The sequence below is a fragment of the Hypanus sabinus genome, chromosome 10 (genome assembly GCF_030144855.1).
Source record: "Hypanus sabinus isolate sHypSab1 chromosome 10, sHypSab1.hap1, whole genome shotgun sequence".
Classification (NCBI taxonomy): Eukaryota; Metazoa; Chordata; class Chondrichthyes; order Myliobatiformes; family Dasyatidae; genus Hypanus; species Hypanus sabinus.
In genome coordinates, this window is record NC_082715.1 from 109,232,535 (window position 1) to 109,255,553 (window position 23,019).

At 42.7% G+C, this 23,019-nt stretch overlaps 1 protein-coding gene across 1 annotated transcript in view; it reads right to left on the reverse strand.

Moving 5' to 3' along the window:
- The window catches only part of enah (ENAH actin regulator), a 313,411-nt gene extending 302,823 nt beyond the window's left edge, over window positions 1–10,588 (reverse strand). Inside the window, exon 1 of the mRNA XM_059982582.1 lies at window positions 10,302–10,588. The gene's annotated coding sequence lies outside the window, so the exon portion shown is untranslated. The remainder of the gene's footprint in view (window positions 1–10,301) is intronic.
- Window positions 10,589–23,019: the final 12,431 nt, after the last annotated feature.

Here is a 23,019-nt window from a genome sequence, read left to right on the forward strand (position 1 = left end):
TGAGAAGAGGTATGGGGCCAGAGTGCAGAATAAAAGAAGAGGGGAAGAGGAGAAACATTTAAAAAAAAATACAGGTGCAGAAACCCCTTATTCATGCCATCAGGTTGGAGTCTATCCAGACAGAATATAAGGTGCTGCTCCTCCACCCTGAGGATGGCCTCATGTTGGCACAAGAGGAGGCCATGAACTGACATGTCGGAACTGGAATGGGAATTAAAATGTTTGGCCACTGTAAAGTTCCACTTTTATCAGAGGTGCTCAAAGCGGTCCCTCAAATTTCAAGTCTCACCAATATAGAGGAGGCCACATCAGGAGCACCAGATACAATAGGATGACCCCAGCAGATTCACAGGTGTATAGTTGCCTCAGCTGGAAGGACTGTTTGGGACTCTGATTGGAGGTGAGGGTGGAGGAGAATGGGCAGGTATAGCACTTTGGTCACTTATAGGAATAAGTGCCAGGAGGAAGAGTAGTGGGGAGGAGTGAATGAACCAGCAAATCAGAGAAGGGATCCCTGTGAAAAGTGTGTGAGGGGAGGTCGGGAAGAAATAAAAATGGTAGTTCAGCCTTTATTTGATTTTTTTTCATATTTATTCTATGGTAAAGCTAAAAACAGAAGTAGGTTAAATTTCATCACACTGTGGGAAACTGGCTAATTTTATTACATACAACAATAACTCAAAATCTTGATTGTGAATTCCTTCTAATATTTTATCCAATACAAGTCACACTTCTGCAAAACTAGATCTTTTTATAAAGCAAATAATTAAATGAATTCAGTACAAAATCTATGTTTTCCTTCATTGTTGGAGTATAACAAAATAAGTAACTCAGATATCACAATAGGAAATCTGCTTTGAACTTTTCCCTGAAGTCAGGGGAATCCATCCACCCCCTCCACTTTCATCCCACGTGACAATCTGAACACATTTTCATGGCCATGAGTATTTTAGACTGTAGCTCATTTTTACCAATTACTCAGACCTAATCTGGATTACACATTGGCCATTTCCTTATTAGGGAAAGGGTTAGATTCCATTACTTAAAATGGGAGATGAAACAGTTACCACATCAACTTCTAATATTTCACATAAAATAGCTTTCAGGCTATAAATACCCAGATTTTACAGATGCCTTAATAACCACAGACACTCTTGCATAGTTTTACTGCTGCACAGAGACAGAAACATTTGTTACAAAGTAATAGCCTTTTAACTCTTTCCCATCCAGAAAATCTTTCCTTAAATGGAATTTCAAAAACAGGGCATTTTTCCAAATCCACTCCCCAAAACCATTATCTTTAACACCCACCCATTCCAACCTTAATTTCTACCAGTCAGCAACCAACAATATTGCAATTAAGACTCCTGAGTTTATCTTCCTGCAATTTCCTCTTTCTGCTCAAGCCACATGAAACAATCACATCATATATTAAGCTTACTCATTAGGCCTTCACATCTGTTCACTGCTAGCAGAAGATCATAAGGTTCGATCCAAACTTCAAATACTTCAGGTTCAGATTATTGTCACTTAGAAACCACAAATGCAATGCAGTTAAAAAATGAGACAACGTTCCTCCAGAATGATATCACAAATGCATATGACAAAACAGACTACACCAAAAAAATCCACATAACATTTGGCAATCCCCAATCCAGAGTCTGGAGAGGCTGCTGCATATTAATATCGTGCTACCATCTTAGCACGTTCCCCGGAAAGGAGCTCCAAATCCACCAGACAAAACAAGACCAAAAATTAAAGCTACAAGACCTGCACAAAACCACATAGTTACAACAGTGCAAACAATAGCATAATTGATTAAAAAAAAAGACCATGGGCACAGTAAAAATAGTCCAAAGATGTTCAAAGACTATAAGTTTGAAAGAAACCATCACACAGTTTCCACAAGTTCTCAGGGTCTTGATTTGACTTGTCATCCCACACAGGTGGCAGAAGGGAATACCCCCGCTATGGACTTCCATGGCGCCGCTCAACTCAGCCTCGCAGACGCAGCACACAATGAAAGCTCCATCAAACCCAGCCTCACAGACGCAGCGACCTGACTGCAGCGGACTCCGAGTCCATTGAACCTCCAAGCCTCCGACCATCCCCTCTGGCACAGCTTCTCCGAGCACCATCCTCTGCTGAGTGTATTAAGACGCCCCTGCCAACGGCCATCAGCAACGCCTGTTCTTCCCAGCAGAGACCCAGACCTCACAGCAGCAGCAGCGATGAAGAAGGTCTTCCTGGAGATTTCCAGATCTTCCTCCATGCTCCCACTTCCGTTTTCAAATTATTATGATTGCGCACGGCACCCCACTTCACAATTAACAGATAATCAGCCATTACCTCAATTCAGCTTTGAGGAAATGCTTTATTGTTGGCAAGATCTTATCCAAATTCTTATCAATAGATAAAAAGAAAAAAATAAAGGTGCTGCTTTAGGTGGTGCAGGAGTGCAAGCATTTTCAGTGCTGTGGCTAAGTTTCATTAACCATCTGAAGATCAGATCCTTTAACTCATTTGGGTGGTGCAGCATTTGCATTACAGCAAATACACATTAAAGTGCTCTGAGATGAGAGGAATGCAGTTTGTAAAGTGTTTTTATTATTATTGTGTTCTTTATCTTTTTTTCTTGTTGCATTGGATCAGAATTACACTTGTGTACAAGAAATGACACTAAACAATCTTGAAAAGTTAAATGTAGCATGTTGACAAAATAAAATGCAAGTAACATCACTGACTGGGAAAAAGGGTGTTTGTGTTGAATGCTACTTGGGTGCCTTTGTACATGCAGCTGTGCGGCACAGGGACAGGCCCTTCAGCCACAATGCACAGAAACAGGCACTTTGGTCCAACCAATATACACATATGGATGAATGGATAGGTAGAAACTTTTGACAGACTGTCCAGAAATCCAGAGGGGAAGAACCTTTTCCTAAAAAGCATGCATCTTCAGGCTCCTGTTCTGCCTCCTTAATGGTAGGATGAAATAGTCCTAATGACAGATCCTGCCTTCTTGAGATGTCCTTGATGATGGGAACATCTTTCGATCCTGTGCATTGGACCTTCATACCAGCAGGTGATGCAACTAGTCACCATACATCTGCAGAAATTTGCCACAGCTTTTGGTGACATACCAAATCTCCTCAAACTGTGAATGAAATATTGCTGCTGGCTTGCCTTCTTCATAATTGCATCAATGTGACTGGCCCATGACAGATCTTCAGAGATGTTTACACCCAGGAACTTGAAACTGCTCATCCTTTCCAGTGCTGAACCCTCAGTGAGCCTGTTATATTTTCTCCCATTCCTGAAGTCCACAATTAATTCCTTTTTCTTACTGTCATCTGGCAAAAACAAGTCACAGGCTAGGAATCCTAGGGTATGTAACTCACCTCCAAACTCTCCAAAGCCGCTATCCGCAAGGCTTAAGCGAGGAAAATGATGGCCTCTCCACTCACTTTATGAGTGCAATTTCACCAGCGTTCAGACAACTCAACACCATTTAGGATATAACAACCCACTTGACAGGCACCCAATCTATACACTCCATCATTAACACTGACACTTGAAGCTTGTCTAACTGTTCCTTGTGGCTCACACTCTGTAATCCAGGCAGCGTTCCAGTGAACCCCTTTTGCACTCTCTCCAAAGCCTCCAAATCCTTCTTATAATGCAGTGACCAAAGCTAAAACATAATCCAAACAATTTTATACAGCTACAACATGGCTTCCTTATTCTTATACTCAATGCCTTGACCAATGAAGGCAAGCATGCCATAAGATTCCTTTCTGTACCAATGCTCCTAAGGGTTATGTCATTTCCTGCATACTTTATAACATTTGACCTCCCAAAGTGCAACACATCACATTTGTTCAGATTAAACTCCACCTGCTACTTAGCTACCAATTGGGCATAATCTTACCAAGTCCTTTGACAACCTTCTTCACTGTTCATAATTCTGTCAATGTTTGCATCATCTGCAAACTTACCTACATTTTCATTCAAATTATTTATATAACCATGCATCTGATGGACTGGAGATTGAATGCGGACAAATCATTGAGTATGTTCAAGACAGGTATCAAAGGATTCAAGAGATCTCAGGCTGGGTACAAATTAACACCAAAATCAACCGTCATTTTATTGAATGGCAGCCACTGGAGGTAAAATGACATACACGTGCTACTTCTCATATTCTTGAAACCACATTTTATGCAAAACATCTTCAAATGTCCAACATGAGCAAATTTCTCTACCAGACACTTCTGAAAATAATTTTAAAAATGCATCCACATTAATCCTGTTTAAATTCAACCACAGCACTAGTCTCACGTGCTCCCAGATTTTATGTCATACCAAATTTAACTTATAAACTAGTCAGATCTCCATAAATATCATGCAACTTCAGCCAATATTATTTTTGATGAGGCCTGCTAGGTAAGCTAGTCCTGAAGGTTTGATTACAAGTCCCACAGTGGACAAGTCAAATGGATAGAAAAATGGCTTAATGCAAAAGAAACGGTGGGTGGTGGATTATCATATTGGAAACCTATAGCTACTCATGTGCCACAGGGAACAATTCTGGGTCTACTGATGTTTGTCATATACATTAACAATTTGAATGAGAATGTAGATTGCGGAGTAAGTGGTGCAGTGGTCAGTGAAGATTATGTAAGATAACAAGATCTCAGTGAACTGGGCCATTGAACAGCTAACAAAGTTAGCACGGTCAGTAAATTTGCTGCTGATACCAAATTCGGTATAGCAAAAACGGAGAAGGTTAGATAAGATTAAAACAGAATCTATAATCAACTAGGAACGTGGGCCAAAGAATGGCAGATGGAATTTAACTTGGACAAGTGCTAAGTGTTGCACTTTGGGGAGTTAAACCAGGACAGGACTTGCACAATAAATGCCAGGGCCCTGAAGAGTATCACAGAACATATAGACCAAAGGATAATAGTACATAGGTCCCAAAAAGCAAAAACATGGGTAAACAAGATTAAGATGGCACTTGGTGCACTTACCTTCATTAATCAGGGCACTGAGTACAAAATTTGGAGTATCACGATTCTTTTAATAATTTTTAATAATTTTTTCTAAAGCAAACATATATTGTGCACACATTTTATTTCAGACTCAGCTTTTCAACCTTCTGAGAATTTTGTGTATCTCAATGAGATCAGCTCTATCTTTGATAGAGGGAACTCTAAACTAAACAACAATATAAATAGACCACACTGTAAAAGAAATGTTAATCAAAATCACCAATGTGCATTTCTGCCTGATATATCTTCATAGCTGCAGTTGTGGCAAATCAGAATACACTTCATTTTTCAACTATATTTGTGTAGACTTGATTTTTCCAAAAAGTGTCTCGACATTTCAATTAAATGTAACTTGTAAAAATAACTGAATTAATTATTTTTTTTAATCCCAGTTTCACTGTCTTCATCATTTAGAATTACAGTGGATTCCAGTTAATTGGGACACATCGGGACCAGTGCCATCTGGCAAAATTAAGCAGCTGTCCCAATTAGCTGAAGTTTCATGGAAATTGTTAAAAAAAAACACAAGATACTGTTTAACAAATTATGTATTTCAGTGACACATCGAATAAATTAGAATCCTACCAATAGCTCTACAGTACTCTAATACTGTGCATTGGTTCCCAATAAATATATTCAGAGGAATTAATCGTATATTCTTTTGATTGACTGCATAATCAGTGTAGACATCTAGTGCACATAACAGAAGATTAGATTATCGTATCTAAATTAGATGCAATTTAGATTATTGCATCCTCCAGATCTTCATCTTCAATGTAACATTCAAGATAACAGCTGATACCTTCAAATTCTTCGTATTTCCTCACTTGTTAAGGTAGTGAAATAATTTCATTGTCACTCCCGGCCGTTTCTGGCATCTCCAAGTCTGAATGCTTGAAACTGCAGTGAGTAAAGAAGTCTCACTGGCAAAAAACACTTTTTTGCACACAAATACAACAAGTGATGCTATTTAAAAACTGTTTGCTCCAAGCATGGTGTAGTGTCTAACAGCCAACCGTGCATTGTTTGGCAACAATCTCCTGACCCAATTAAGTGGCATATTGTCCCAAGTAAACAAAGGGAAGCCCAATTATTTTTCTCAATTTAGTTCTTATTCTTTAAAAGCTATCCCAAATAAGCGGCTGCCTCAATTAACCAATGCCCCAATTAACTGGAATCCACTGTACTGGGTGATGAACTAATGTTGTAGGATAATGATACAGCAATTTAAAATGAAGAACGTCTCCTCGCCATGGCAGAGTGAGATTTTGTCGGCACAAACTGCAACCTAAACAGTCACAAGTCTGAGTTCGCACTGAGCAGAAAACAGCTGCAGCCCCACAATAACAAGCAAATCCATCTCACTGGTCTTCCAAACTCTCATGTATGGGCTAATTACAAGTCCAGTGTTTATGAACTGGAAAGGACCTGTACTACTAAATAGTTTTTATTGTACTGTCAGGAACATAAACACAATAAAAACACAATTTTGTCTCCCATTGTTTCTAAGTTGCAAGCTGAGATGGTCTTTGATAAAATGTAAGTGGAACATTGTAGCAACCATGTTATCGTCTGTAACTGAAATCACATTACAGCCTTTGAATACTTTATTTTGCCTTTGTTGTTATACCCACCATCCAAGTGCATGCTCTCTTATCACTACTGAGGTTCAGAAGCCTTAGGTCCCACATTACAGTACAATACACATCGTGCCACAGTGGTGCAGCGGTCAGAACAACACTACTACAGCTCGATGAATTCCAAAGTTTGCAGTTCAATTCTGGCGTTGTCTGTGCTTCATGTGGGTTTCCTCTGGGTGCTCCAATTTCCTCCCACGGTCCAAAGACATATTGGTTAGTGGGTTAATTGGTGGACAAACGGACACACAGACAAATAAATTAATCACCAGGTTCAGAAACAGCTGGTACCCTGCAAGCATCAGCCTCCTGAACCAGCATGTTTAACTTCGATCACCACTCATACTATGACCAATGGACTAAATTTCAAGGACACTTTACGGACTCATGGTCTCAGTATTATTTTTATTTGCAGTTTGTCTTCTTTTGTGCATTGGTTGTTTGTCAGTCTTTATCTGCTTACATATAGTTTTTTAAAAATTCTATTGCATTTCCTTTTACCAATAAAAGTCAGGATACTATATGGCAGCATGCACATACTTTGATAATAAATTTACAAAGTTTCTAAAAAAAACTTAAAACCTTAACCATAAGTTCAACAGAAATGACAATTCAAAATTCTATTTACATAGGCATAGATAATGCAATTAACTGCCCAAAAATTCTTCATCTGAACACTTCAAATCTGTATTTTACAGCATCACTTTACAGAAAATGAATACACCTTAGTCAAAGGGTTAAGTTTCGGCGGGGGGGGGGGGGGTCAGGGTGAAGGGTAGATGTCGTAAATGAAAAATGGTGAATAGAGTGTAGCACCAAAGGCACAGTGCAGATTATTGAAAGGGTGAGAAAAGAGTAAGACCATGAAGGGATTAGAAAACAATGAGAATTATAAATTCTGTGTACAATGGACCAATGCAAACTTATCTAAAAGAGGGATAGAGTAAATTCTAATTAAATTCTAAATGCAGAGTTTTGGATAAGCTTTATTTTTTGGACAGTGGAATATGAAAACCCAGGGAGTATTGATAAAGAAATCACACACCGTCTGCAGTAAGCAAGTGGAACACATACTGACCCATGTATATTAAATATTTCTCAAAACATAAATCAACGGCCAGTTAACTGTAAATGACTAATATTTCCCCACAGTGAAGAAAGTATTTAGATCACTGATTCTGTGATCATGCATGCCCATACATGGTAAAAAGTAGAAACTGTGTTGATTTAAGCATCCAAGCACACAACTCACTAAAAGGTGAAAAACTTCAAAATGAAAACAGTAAAACTCAATGGCACATGTCAGGAAGAGCAGAATTCAAAGGACTGCAAGTTTATGCAGCTATGGCTAGACCAGGAGAAGTTGTGTTCAGCCCAGAGCACTGCACCACAAGGAGGAAACTTATAGAGTTGACTCTGACCAAATGGAATTAAGCAAAACAAAGGGGCAGGATGTTTCTCAAACCATATTACTTTAAACTGTCAATATTAATGGATCATATTGTTGGTGAGTTACAGATTATGAATGTAATCGATGGGATTGAAAGAAACTACTTCTATTGTCAAGCAGTTTAGGTCAAGGTGACAGAGCATTAAAACTAGGGTGAACTGTGTAGCAAAGGTTCCTTCATAAAGCATAACACAAACCTGGAATTTCACCCTAAAACACTGAAGTTGCTCTTGGATGATAATTTTCAGGTTGTAGAGAAAAATCACATTAAAACATCTACTATATGCATCTCCCTCCACACAATTGCCACCTGAGCTTTTGAGAAATCTATTGTTTACATTTCATATTACCAGCATCTGCCAATTTGTTCTTTTGGATTATGGTATAGATCAGCACTGATGGGCAAATGGCACAACAGATTTAATCACCCTCCTTCCCAAAACCACGTATGACTCACTTGAAGTACAGATCTTTTGAGGATCAGCAACCTCCCATTCCCGATCACAATTAGTAGGCAAGTTTCAAGGTCAAATATTCACACATTAGCTGAGCAAAAACAGGTTTGCAAGTGATTAATGACCGAGAAATCACCAAGCAAAAAACTCATAACATTAAAACATCATAGTATGAGTGATAACAATTAGTTTGGACAGGAGAAGACGAACACACTTTTAATGTTACATGTCACAGAAATATTGGAAATCTATTTGGCAGAGTGTGCTACTGAAAAGCACAGCGGAACACTAATACAAAAGGTTAATAATACAGAATGCCTTAGTCAAACAGCAACTCCCAAACCATTGATTTAATTCATTAATTCGAAAAAGGAGTTATCTTCAGACTTACAGAATAAAAATGACAGTTGCTTTGAAAACTAAAACCAGTCACTTCCATATCAATTATTTTTAAACATTCAAATATACATGCTTTAAAAGTTTGCTAAACTACAGATCAAAAATACAAAGATAATATTAAAAAGTACATGTCAAACAATTAGGTTATAATTCAGCACAAATAAATACTGGCAATAATGAGTCTCCATCACAGGTTCCCAACCTAGGGTCCACATACTTCTCAGTTAATGGAAGAGGTCCATCACATTAAAAAAAAGTTTGGGAACCCCAGGATTAGATAAAGATCAAAAGGGGTTCCAAAACAGTCAACAAGTCCCCACCATTGTCTATTTCACTCTTCCAAAAGTCCATCACTTATCTACCCCCAAAATCAGCTCACTTTTTCTCCAGCCTCCATCTTCAGCAATCCACATATCCCATTGGTTTCCCCACCCCTCATGCATCTCTCAAATTCAGAAGTCCCACACCCACCCCTTAAGTTCAGGGGTCTCCTCTTTTTCTCCACTCAGGCATCTGTCTTTTCTCTTTCACCTCACAATGACTCCATACCCACATGCTCTTGCCTTTACCCCAATCATTAACCAATCAAATCTCCCCATCTCACTCCTCCAATCCGTTTTTTCTCTTTCCCAGCACCTCAACCTGCATCCCTTCCTCTTCCAATCACAAATCCCCAACCACTATTCCATTCGGAAATTCTCTCCCCCAACTTCTTCAATCGGGCCCTTTCCCACCCATTCAGAGCTCCCTTTTCATTCCCCCCACAACCTAACACAGCCCTTTCCTCTAATCAAATCCCCCAACACCAACTCCATCAGTTACACCCCCAATTCAGATGTGCTTGTTTTCAACTCAGTCCTTTCTTAACGTCACCCGACACCCCAATCAACCGCATTCCTACAATTTCTATCTTCAGACTCTGACCCAGAGTGGCGCCTCCTCACTTCCAATCAGAGAACCTCCCCAAGTCCATATCCATCTCCTCTAACCAGAGACGCCCCCAAACCTACACCCCCCTCACCCCATCTCACTCAAATTCAAGGGTTCCCATCCTCTGGTCTACCAACTCGTCACCTTCGATGCATCCACCTTCCTGTCGCCCCCCCCCCCCACCACAACCATTCCTTTCTCCTCCAGTAACCGTCCCCCCAAGCCACCTTCAGGGCACCACCCCATTACTCCACTCCTCCCCCACGCTTGGGGGTCTTTAAATCCCCTCCCCCAGCCGATTATACCGCTCTCCGGGCCAGCGATTCAGGCCTTCGCCCACTTTGGGTCGGAGATGAAGAGCACCCCCAGCCCTCACCTCATGGTGATTGCCCGCCGGCGGCTCGGCTCCGACCGCTCCCACTCGACGCTTCTCTTCGCTCCGTCGCCCGCTCTCGGCGGCGGCGGCTACAGCAGCCCTGGTACGGCGGCACAAACACGGAGAATGTTTGTGAAGGAAGATGGGCAGGCAGTGGTCGTTCTCTCGTCCCGCCGGTCGCCGCCTCACATACCCCTTCACAACTTCGAATAATGAATGGCTCAACCGTCGCCGCACGCGCGCCGGAAACGCTTCACTTGCCGCCGCCAATCACACGCCGCAAACCTCGGCCAGCCGCAGGCTTATCCCCGCCCCTTTCGCTGGCCCGTCAATCAAACCGGCGCCGCCGACCAATCAGCTTCTAAACCCAAGTCCTCCCGCCCTCTCCGACCGTCAATCAGCCGCCGGTGGGTTGATCGTCTTTTTCGACTGCAGTGTCCCCTCGCGGGCGGACGCTGTTCTACACACAATCATTCCACCTCGACTCCCATTTCATTCATCACAAAGAATGGACGCTGCATTCTTGTTCCGCAAAGTAGTGAATCACTATTCTGCTCTGTTATGATTCATCCAGGAGTTCGGAGTAGAAACTCAGATGGCACCCATGCTCTGCAAAGGATACCCATCGCTGCGTCGATTGGTATTGCTGCCGTACCCGTGCACAACTGTTCTGCAACGATTCACACGCCGCCTCAGCTCATCTTTCAGGAATCACCGCACGCTGCTCTGCAGTGAGGGTCCGAGATCTCTGCTCTCACAGCCCTGCCAAGACTCAAATTGCAACCCTCGCCCTCAAGGTCTCTCACGCTGCACCTAGCGCCTGAAAAGTACATCGCAACAAAGATATCGAGTGCAGTCCTGCTGAGTGAACACTCGTAACACCATAAAACAGTGAGATATAACAGCAGAAGTAAGCTATTTGGCCCATCGAGTCTGCTCCGCCATTCAATCGTGGGCTGATCCAATTCTTCCAGTCATCCCCTCTCCCCTGCTTTCACCCCAAACCCTTTCATGCCCTGGCTAATCAAGAACTTATCTATCTCTGCCTTAAATGCAACCAATGACTTTGCCTCCACAACCACTCGTAGCAACAAATTCCACAGATTTACCACCCTCTGACCAAAGTAATTTCTCCACATCTCAGTTCTAAATGGGCATCCTTCAGTTCTAAAGTCGTGCCCTCTTGTCCTGGACTCCCCTACCATGGGAAATAATTTTCCCATATCTAATCTGTTCAGGCCTTTTAACATTCAAAATGTTTCTATGAGATCCACCCTCATTCTCCTGAACTCCAAGGAATACAGCCCAAGAGCTGCCAGATGTTCCTCATATGGTAACCCTTTCATTCCTGGAAACATTCTTGTGAATCTTCTCTGAACCCTCTCCAAAGTCAGCATAACCCTTCTAAAATAAGGAACCCAAAATTGCACACAATACTCCAAGTGTGGTCTCACAAATGCCTTATAAAGCCTCAAGGCTTGCTCTTATATTCTATACCTCTAGAAATGAATGCCAAAATTGCATTCACCTTCACCACTGACTCATCTTGGAGGTTAACCTTTAGGGTATCCTGCACAAGGACTTCCAAGTTTCTTTGCATCTCTGCATTTTGAATTCTCTCCCCATCTAAATAATAGTCTGCCCATTTATTTCTTCCACCAAAGTGCATGACCATACACTTTCCAACATTGTATTTCATTTGGCACTTATTTGCCCATTCCCCTAAACTATCTAAGTCCCTCTGCAGGTTCTCTGTTTCCTCAACACTACCTGCTCCTCCACCTATCATTGTATCATCAACAAATTTAGCCACATTAATCCCATAGTCCAAATCATTGACATACATCGTAAAAACCAGCGGTCCCAACAACGACCCCTGTGGAACTCCACTGGTAATTGGCAGCCAATAAAGTCCCTTTATTACCACGCTCTGTTTTCTGCCAATCAGCCAATGCTCCACCCATGCTAGTAACTCCCTTGTAATTCCATGGAATCTTACCTTGCTAAGCAGCCTCATGTGTGGTACCTTATCAAAGGCCTTCTGAAAATCCAAGTACACCATATTTACTTCACCTCCTTTGTCTATCCTGCTTGTAATTTTCTCAAAAAATTTGCAGTAGGTTTGTCAGGCAGGATTTTCCTTTCAGGAAACTATGCTGGCTTTGGCCTATTTTGTCATGTGCTTCAGGTACTCTGTAATCTCATCCCTAACAATCGATTCCAACAACTTCCCAACCATTGATGTCAGGCTAACAGATCTCTAGTTTCCTTTCTGCTACCTCCCACCTTTCTTAGATAGCAGAGTAACATTTGCAATTTTCCAGTCATCTGGTACAATGCCAGAATCTATCAATTATTGAAAGATCATTGTTAATGTCCCCGCAATCTCTCCAGCTACTTCCTTCAGAACCCGAGGGTGCATTCCACCAAGTCCAGGAGATTTATCCACCCTCAGACCATTAAGCTTCCTGGGCACCTTCTCAGTCGTAATTTTTACTGCACGTATTTCATTTCCCTGACACTCTTGAATGTCCAATATACTGCAGATGTCTTCCACTGTGAAGACTGATGCAAAATATGCATTCAGTTCCTTTGCCATCTCTGCATCTCTCATTAAAATATCTCCAACGTTATTTTCTATTGGTCCTTTATCTACCCTTGACTCTCTTTTACCCTTTATATACTTAGAAAAGCTTTTAATATCTTCTTTGATATTAGTCACCAGCTTCCTTTCATAATTCACATTTTCCTTCCTAATAACCTTCTTAGTTTTCTTCTGCAAGTTTTTAAAAGCTTCCCAATCCTCCATCTTCCTACTAGCTTTGGCTTCCTTGTATGCCCTCTCTTTTGCTTTTACTTTGCCTCTGACTTCACCTGTCAGCCACCATAATGTCCTTCTTCCATTCAAAAATTTCTTCTTATTTGGAACATATCTGTCTTGTACTTCCCTCATTTTTCACAGAAACTCTAGCCATTGCTGCTCTGCTGTCCCTCCTGCTAGTGTCTTTTTCCAGTCAACTTTGGCCAGTTCCCCTCTCATGACATTGTAATTTCCTTTATTCCACTGAACTATCAACACATTGGATTTTAGTTTCTCCTTCTCAAATTTCAAAGTGAACTCAATCATATTGTGATCACTGTTCCCCAAGGGTTCCTTCACCTTAAGCTCTCTTATCACCTCTGGATCATTGCACAACACTCAATCCAGCACAGCCGATCCCCTAGTGGACTCAACAACAAGCTGTACTAAAAAGCTATCCCTTAGACATTCTACAAATTCTCTCTTTTGAGGTCCAGTATTGGCCTGGTTTTCCCAATCCACTTTCACGTTAAAATCCCCAATGATTATCATGACATTGCCCTTCTGACACACCTTTTCTCAGTTACACATGCTCTCTGAACATTCACACATCCATGGTCTGCAGTCTCATGGTGTATCCCCATTTCCAAGGAGTACTCTGCAAGACAAACTTCACTGCTGCTTTACAAAAACTTACACTGCACCACTGCTCTACAAAGACTTGCTGTGCAACCCCAGTCTACAAAAACTGACATGGCACTACAAAGGTTAGCACTACAGCCCCTGCCATGCAGAGACTCACATTGCACTGTCAAATATGTTGCAGAGACTCAAATGTCACCTCTGTTCTCCAAGGACACACACAGGAGCCCTGATCTGCAAAAGTTCACAATGCATCACTGATATATGTCAATGTTAGCATTATATCCTCTACTATGCAGATAATCAAATTGCACCTTAGTTCTGCAATGGTTGGATGCATCCCTGGTCAGCAAGGATTCGTGTTACAGCCCTATAAAGAACCACACTGTCAGGCTGTTTGAACTCAAACTGCTGATTTGCTCCACATGCAGCCTCAGTTTTGCAGACTAACCTGCTCTGCAAAATTTCATACCTAACCCTCCACTATATTGAGCACCAATGCAGCCCTATTCTGCAAATAATTGCACGCACACCTGTGCTACAAGAATAAGCTTATACTGCATTTCTGCACTGTAAACATTACAAACTTTGCTCTGTGGGGACTTAACTGCACTGCTGCCCTACACTGAGGCAACAATAATAATCTATACCATAGCAATGTTCAACAGCAGGCACTGCCTCCCTCCTTCGCCCTCTACTGCTCTGCAATGACTCACATTGCACCTGCTGCACAAGGACTCAGACCCTGCTGTGCTCGACAATGTAAAACTCTGCCTAGAAAAGCACAATAGCCCCTGTTCTGGAAAGATTCACAACAAATCTTCCATTGCTCAGCAATGGCAAGAACTGCATCCCTGCTCTGCAAGGGCAGCATTACAGTCCACACTCTGCAAGGGCAGCATTACAGTCCACACTCTGCAAGGGCAGCATTACAGTCCCTTCTCTGCAAGGGCAGCATTACAGTCCCTTCTCTGCAAGGGCAGCATTACAGTCCCTTCTCTGCAAGGACAGCATTACAGTCCACACTCTGCAAGGGCAGCATTACAGTCCCTTCTCTGCAAGGGCAGCATTACAGTTCCTTCTCTGCAAGGGCAGCATTACAGTTCCTTCTCTGCAAGGACATTACAGTCCACACTCTGCAAGGACAGCATTACAGTCCACATTCTGCAACGACAGCATTATAGTCCCTTCTCTGCAAGGGCAGCATTACAGTCCACACTCTGCAAGGACAGCATTACAGTCCACACTCTGCAAGGGCAGCATTACAGTCCACACTCTGCAAGGGCAGCATTACAGTCCCTTCTCTGCAAGGGCAGCATTACAGTCCCTTCTCTGCAAGGGCAGCATTACAGTCCCTTCTCTGCAAGGGCAGCATTACAGTTCCTTCTCTGCAAGGACATTACAGTCCACACTCTGCAAGGACAGCATTACAGTCCACATTCTGCAACGACAGCATTATAGTCCCTTCTCTGCAAGGGCAACATTACAGTCCCTCCCTGCAAGAATGGGTTCCAGTCACTGCCCTGCTAGGACTCATGCTGCATCCCTGCTCTCAGAAGGTAGGTAACACGTCTCTCTCGTGCAGAGTCAGATTCTGCATCCATCCCGACTCTCCTGTGCTTCTTTTCAGAACCCCAATTCTCCAAACATTAGCATTACAGTTTCCACTCCAAATGAATCCACAAACACTTAAACTGCTCCTGTGCACAGCAAAGACTCACAGTGTTAAATCTGTTCTGCAAGGACTCAACACTGCATCCTTACTCTGCAGGCCAGGCTCTGCTCTTTGGAGATTTACCCTGCCACTGCTATACAGAGACTCACTGCACTGTTACTCTGAATGGACAGAGGAAAGGGTCAGAGAGAGAGAGAGGCATGGTTAGTGTCCGAATAAGTAATCAACAGCCTTTAACATTCTGCTCTTGTTCCTATAGTATTGTCATAGACACCATCCATATACCTTCCATCCTCTACTGATACTACAGGCAAAATCACAGCTCAAATACCCCTGCATCCAGAGAGTACAAGGACAGCTGCACAAGATGAATGAGAAAGTAGGGGAACATACTCAAAATGCTGCAGCAACTCAACGAGTCAGGCAGCATCTATCGAAATGAATAAACAGTCAACATTTCGGGCTGAGAACCTTCTTCAGGACTGGACAAGAAGAAGGGGGAAGGCGCCAGAATAATAAGGTGGGAGGGGGAGGCTAGCTGGAAGGTGTGAGGTGAAGCCAGGGAGGTGGTAAATGGAAGGAGGAGAAGGAATCTGATAGGAGAGCGGATCATAGGAGAAAGGGAAGGAGGAGGGGAGCAAGGGGGAGGTGATAGGCAGTTGAGAAGAGATACGAGGCCAAAGTGGGGAATATAGGAAGGGAAGGGGAGGGATTTTCTTTTATACCAGAAGGAGAAATCAATATTCATGCTATCAGGTTGGAGGCTACCCAGATGGAATAAGAGGTGTTCTTCCTCCACCCTGAAGGTGGCCTCATCTTGGCAAGAGAGGAGACCATGGACTGACATGTTGGAATGGGAATCGGAATTAAAATGTTTGGCCACCAGCAAGTTCCACTTTAGGCAGATGGAAAGGAGGAGCTTGAAGAAGTGCTCCCCCAATTTACAACAGGTCTCACCAATGTAGAGGAGGCCGCATCAGGAGCACTGGACACCATAGATGACCTCAGCAGATTCACAGGTGAACAGTTGCCTCACCTGGAAGGACAGTTTGGGGCCTTCAAAGGAGGTGAATGGGCAGGGGTAACACTTGGGCACCCGCAGATACAGGTGCCAGGAGAGAGATTAGTGGGGAGGGATGAACAGACAAGGAAGTTGCATTTGGAGTGATCCTTGCAGAAATTGGAGAGTGGGGTGAAGGTGAAGATATGTTTATCAGGGGGAGGTATGAGGAGGTGTCTGAGAGTTGCCGCCTGGCCTCAGCAAAGTAGAGCAGTCCGCCACACTCTGACAGCACTCCTTTGTCTGTGGGATTGATGGTAAGATGGTGAGAATGTAGGGGGTTTGACTAGTAAGTTTGCCAACAATACAAAACTTAGTGGAGTCATAGATAGCAAAGGAAGTTGTCCAAGGAGACAAAGGACGTGGATCAGCTGGAAAGCTGGATGGAGCAGTGGCAAATGGAAATCAATCCAGACAAGTGTATGGGAAAGTAGAATGGGAAGTTAGGTTTTGGCAGGATATGGAGCTCATAAGCATTGCTTTACCAAGAGAATTGAGGGTGCCAGCCTACAGCTCCCAGTATATGGTGACACTGGTGGATAGGGTAGTAAAAGAAGGCATTTGGTATGCTTCTTCCACATGCCAAAACATTGAGAGTCAGAGTTGGGATCTCCGGTAGTGGCTGTACAAAGCAATGGTCAGATTGCTTTCGGAGCATTGTGTACAATTCAGGAAACCACACCACGAAAAGGATATGGCAGCATTAGCGAGATTCACTAGAATGCCAGAGAATTCAATAAGGTCCCTCATGGTAGGATGACCCAAAATATTAAGGTGTGTGACTTGTTAAACTGGATTCAAAATTGGCTTGGCCAAAGAGGGTAATGGTGGAGGTATGTTACCCTGGCTGGAGATCTGTGACAAGTTTTGTGATGTATATAACCGATTGGGATGAAAATGTAGATGGGCTGATTAGTAAGTTTTTAGGTAGCACAAACATTGACAGAGTTATTGATAGTACTGAGGTTTGTGAAGAGGTTCAGCAGGATATAGACCAAAGGGAAATATGGGCAAAGAAATTGTAGATGAACAAGTGTGAGGCTTTGAACTTCGAGAGGTCAAATGTTAGAGGAAGTATTCTGCAAATGGCAGAATATTTAGCATCATTTGATGTATAGATGGATCTTGGGATACAAATCCCCGAAGGTGGCAACACAGGTAGATAAGGTGGTAAAGAAGACAAATGGCAGTCTTGCCTTCATTGGTCTGGCCACTGAGATCAAGCATTAGGAGATCATGTTGCAGCTGCTCCAAACTTTGATAAAGCCACATTTGGAGTATTATAAGCAGTTCTGGTTTCTTAAGGTTGTTGGTTCATTAAGGTTGTTATAGCCAGTGGTAAAATGGGAACAAGCTCCCACAACCTACTAAATGCTTCCAATGCTGTGTGCCCCAAATAGCCTCTGACAACCAAGTCTGGTTCCTGCCCTTCACATGTGGCTAAGCTACTAAGCCTGGTGGATATGTTTCTACTGGCAGGAGAAGGGGTAAAGGTGGGTCACTGGCACGTTAAAAACAGTCACTTCAGGCAGATAGGGCTCATTAGCTGTGGTTGGCAGTCACCTAGGAGAAAAAAAACATTGATCTCAAACCAGCACTGCCTTGCAGCTCGTGGGGAATGCTTTGAGACTAAACCCCAAGGGAAAACTCCAGAGCTGGAGTTCCTGAAACATTGAATTCAATGTTGACTGGCAACTCCTGCAAAGCTGCTAGTACCAAACTGTATCGGTCTCCGCTGTTCCTTTGGGCTCATCAGATGCATGGACAGGAGGAGCTTGCTACCCAGGCAACAGCTTGGTCTGCATATCATACTGCCCAGGCTTGTGTATCTAGAGAGCTAGGACGCCATATCCATGGTCAACTCTTACCAACGGAAGCCTCAGACTCTGGCTCAGGTTGGCCTATTGCAGGAAGGATGTGAAGGCTTTGGAGAGGGTGCAGAAGAGGTTTACCGGAATGTTTTCTGGATTAGAGAGCATTAACCATAAGTAGGCATTGGACATACTGGGATTGTTTTCTCTGGGGTGTTGGAGGCTGAGGAAGCAACAATGATAGAAGTTCATGAGAGCCATAACTATGGTAGATAGTCAAAGTCTTTTTCTCAGGGTAGAAATGTAAAGGACCTGAGGGTTCAGCTTTGAAGTGAGGGAGGCAGATATAAAGGAGATCCGTGAGGCAAGTTTTTAAGCAAGAGCTTGGTGAGTGCCTGAATTGTGTTGCCAGTGATCGTGGTGGAAGCAATTTGACAGACACATAAACAGGCAGAGAATGGAGGGATATTGACTACTTGTTGGTAGATGTACAGATGAAATTGGCATCGTGTTCGACACAGACATCGCAGGATGAAGGGCTTGTTCCTGGGTGCTGCTGTTACTCCTTCTAAGAATGGACAGGTACAGTTGCAAGTAAAGATTGTGTAGTCTGGGTTTATCATCAATGGAACTTGAAGACTGAGGGTGACCTTACAGAGATTTATAAAGGAGAGGCATAGATAGGATAGGTAGTCAGCCTTTTTTCTGGGCTGGGGGACTTTCAAACCAGGGTGCAGGTTTAAGGTTAGAGGAGAGAAATTTAAAGGAGGTATGAGGGGTAAATTCAGCACACAGAGGGTGCTGAATATCTGGAACAAGCACCCAGAGGAAGTGGTGAAGACAGACACGATGGTTAAAAGGCCTTGGATGGGAAAGCAATAGAGAAATAGAGCCTAATGAAGGCAAATGGAATTAGTGCAAATAGACATCACAGTCTGCATGGATGATAGTACCCACTTCTATGCTGGATCTTTCTGTGATCCTACAAAGCTTCTGCAGGCTTCAGCCACAGCACTCCAACACAGAGTGACATGTTCCTCCATGTGTGCTTGTTCTGTCCTGGGAAGGACAGCAAATGGGACATAAACACAAGGCGTTCGTGTAAACTTGGCCAAGTGTTCAGGGAGTACACCGGGCTACATTGAAATAGAGGAGACAGGGCTGAGTTAACAAGAATCCTCATATTTAAACACTCAGAGACATATTAAAACTCTGAGCAAGGACACACTGAAGAGGTGAGGAAAAGAGCAGGAGCACAGATGTACAGGGTGACTGGTAACTACCAGAATAGGAAGCGGACAGGGCATTGAGAGAATTGTGATACTAGGCACCCTTAAAGGAAGCTAGATACCATAATTCCCCTCATGCCTTGTCCAGAGGAGCCTCAAACCAGTGAGGAGGACCATGGGATGTCCTGTGGTCTCCCGAACACCAGAGAGAAAAACCACCTCTTGGAGGGCTCAACAGTATCTCTTGGGGGAAAGGAACTGTAAATGTTTCAGGTCAAAATGCTGCAACATCCACAATTCCTTTTCTCCCACAAATGCTGTTTGACCATTTCCCCCCCCCCCCCACCCCACCACCAATCTCCTTCAGCAGATTGTTTGTGCTCCAAACTGCAACATCTGCAGTTTATGATGTTTCTATCTGAACACCACTCAGCAAAATCAGTCATGGCCAAACTCGATGGGCTGTCAGTCACCTGTCACATATTATATACATAAAGTATATAAACTAGAATGTATGGTTCTTGATCCAACCTGCACAATTCTCAACGCTACACCAGTGTAGCAACACTAGGACCACTTTGATCACATTGCACAACAACGACACTGGAGTTTCTTTGTTCCAATTGTGTTCTTTTTGTAAAATATTGTGTACAATTTATGTTTTATTGAGAATGCTGCTTATCTGATGTTATGTGTCTGTGAATGCTGTGCAAGTAAGTGTTTCATTGCACCTGTGCATACATGTACTTGTGCATATGACAATAAACTCACTTTGACTGTCCCATCTGACCTTTCTGCACGTGTATCAGTTTGTTATATCTTCTACTCTGGTCTGAGTGGCTCTTTACCCACCACATTCCCAAACACACCTATGACCTAAGGAACAGAGTCTGAACTGAGTACAGGAGATCCACCAATTTACTAATAGCCACAGCACCTGCAGATTGCATGATTATGACCTCTACAGCCTGGACACACAAGCTAATCCCACTGAAAACCAAGAACCCAGAACAGACAGTGACCTCAAAACGTACTTCAAAGAACTGATTGACAATGGCTCTGTCTTTGCTACAAGTGTCCTTGACTTCATTCTAAAACAAACTATCTGCTTTATCTCAGTCTGACATCGTGGAAATGTCATGCATGAACTGAAAAAGGATAAGGTTTCGGGAGCAGAGGAAGGTGACACAGTATGGTGAAGAAGCCAGATGGCATTCTGGCTTTCATTGGACTAATCATTGAATAGAAAAGTTGAGACATCACATTACCACTGGACAAGATCACTCCTGAAATACTGTGTGCAGTTCTGGTCACCATACCAGAGGAAGTGTGTGGCCTGGTTCAAGACAAATAATCTCTTCTTGAGTGTCTACAAGATAAAGGAGATGGTTATCAACTTCAGGAACATCAGACCTCTCACACCCCTCTTTACAATGCATCAGTGGCACAGCAGTAGAAACCATGAGCAGTTTCATACTCATGGGAGTGCACATCTCACACAAATTCCCAAGGTCCCAAAGTCAGGAATGCTCACCAATGCATTCACTTTCTGAGGAGTCTGAAGAGAGCTGGACTTCGCACATCTACATTCACGTCCTTCTACGAGGTGCGCAGTGGAGAGCATCTTTACATGTTGATTCATGGCATGGTACAGAATCTGTACTGGGCTGTGGCAGACAGGAAGGCTCTGCGATGGGTAGTCAAAACTGCTCAATGCATCACCAGTACCAGCCTACCTGCCACCAAGGAACAGTGCCGGAAAAGGGGCAGTAACATCATGAAGGATCCCACTCACTGGGCTCATGGACTGTTTGTCTCACTCCCAACAGAGAGGAGACTACATAGCATCCATGCCAGGAGAACCAGACTCAAAAACACTTACTTTCCCCAAGCATTAAGGCTAATCAACACGTTCACCTACTAACCCACCCCTCCATACCCCCCACCATTATTTTACCATTTCCTGTCAGAGTCTCCTTATGTAAACACTCCTGTGCCTGGTGTCACTTTATGGACATGCAATTAATTGATGTAAGCTGTCTTATGTATTTATATTACTGTTCTTTCTATTATTGTATTCTCTATCTTATTGTGTTTTATCAGATCCTGAGTAACAAATAGAAACACAGAAAACCTACAGCACAATACAAGCCCTTCAGTCAACAATGCTGTGCCAAACATGTACTTGGTTTAGAAATTACCTCGGGTTACACATAACCCTCTATTTTTCTAAGCTCCATGTACATATCCAGGAGTCTCTTAAAAGACAATTATTTCATTTTCTACTACACTTGTGTGCTGGAAATGACATTAAACAATCTTGAATCTTGAATTAATCTACAGAGGATGCAGAAAAGATTCACAAGGATGTTGCCAAGACCAGAGGCATGAATTGTAAGGAGAAACGGGATAGGAAGTGTTACATTTTGCAACTTCAAAGCATTAAATTAATTCAAAGGAAAGCACAGGATTCCAAAAATGTGTGTCTAACTTTGTGCTTACTTTGAGCGAGGGGCGCACATACCAGATGGGAGTGTGAATGATATATGCAATTCACACATTTATAACTATGCTGAATTATTTAAATGAATAAAAATGCTTAATCAAACAATACATATACACGGTTACTCAAATATTACTGAAATATTAGATACACAACACTCATCCCTGCTTAGCTATAAACTCCAGCTCAATATAGAATGTATCTCAACTACAGTATATACACATAATACAACTACCATATACACGCATCCACAGCATAGTCAATTTTAAATTACTTATTCAGGCTTAAAGATTTAACCGCTGGGGAAGATTTCTTACCCTTATGAGATAAAGCCTTTCCTGACAAAGGGGTCACTCTGCTTCACCGTTGAGACTTGTGACTGTGAATTAATCTCACGTTCTGGGGCCTCCGCCATGGTGGCAGGAGTTGACTCTGGGACTGCAGGAAGTCGTTCTGACAGCTTTGCACACCTTTCTTCTCCTTTTCTCTCTCTGGATCTACTTCAATCCCTTTCTATTTTTTTCTCATGTTCCTTCTCTCTTTCACACCATTCTCTTTCATGTTCTCATTCTTTCTCTCCATCTCTTCCCTGCTTTTTCTTTTTCTAGTTCATGCATCTTGATCTTGGGAAGGTGCATTTAGCTCACTGGAGTATTCGCTTATTAATCTTCCTATTGCTCTCTTTACAATCTGATTCTCCTCTCTGTTTCCTCATCCTCAACATCTGACAAATCCTCAGTTTTCACATATCCACTGACTCCTTTCTTTATGGTCTTCCATTCATTCAGCTGGACCTTGGTCTTTGCACCTACTTTTACAACCAGCTTTTTGTCTCCTGCTTGAAGTTTGTGCAATAACCTTAACACACACACAGTAGATTCCGGTTCTTTATACTCACAAAAGTTGAATGCTTGCAACTGTACTGAAGTTCCTTCACTCTCTTCCAACTTAAAACCAAGCCACATTTCACAAGAAGCTGCCTGATTAACATATCAAAG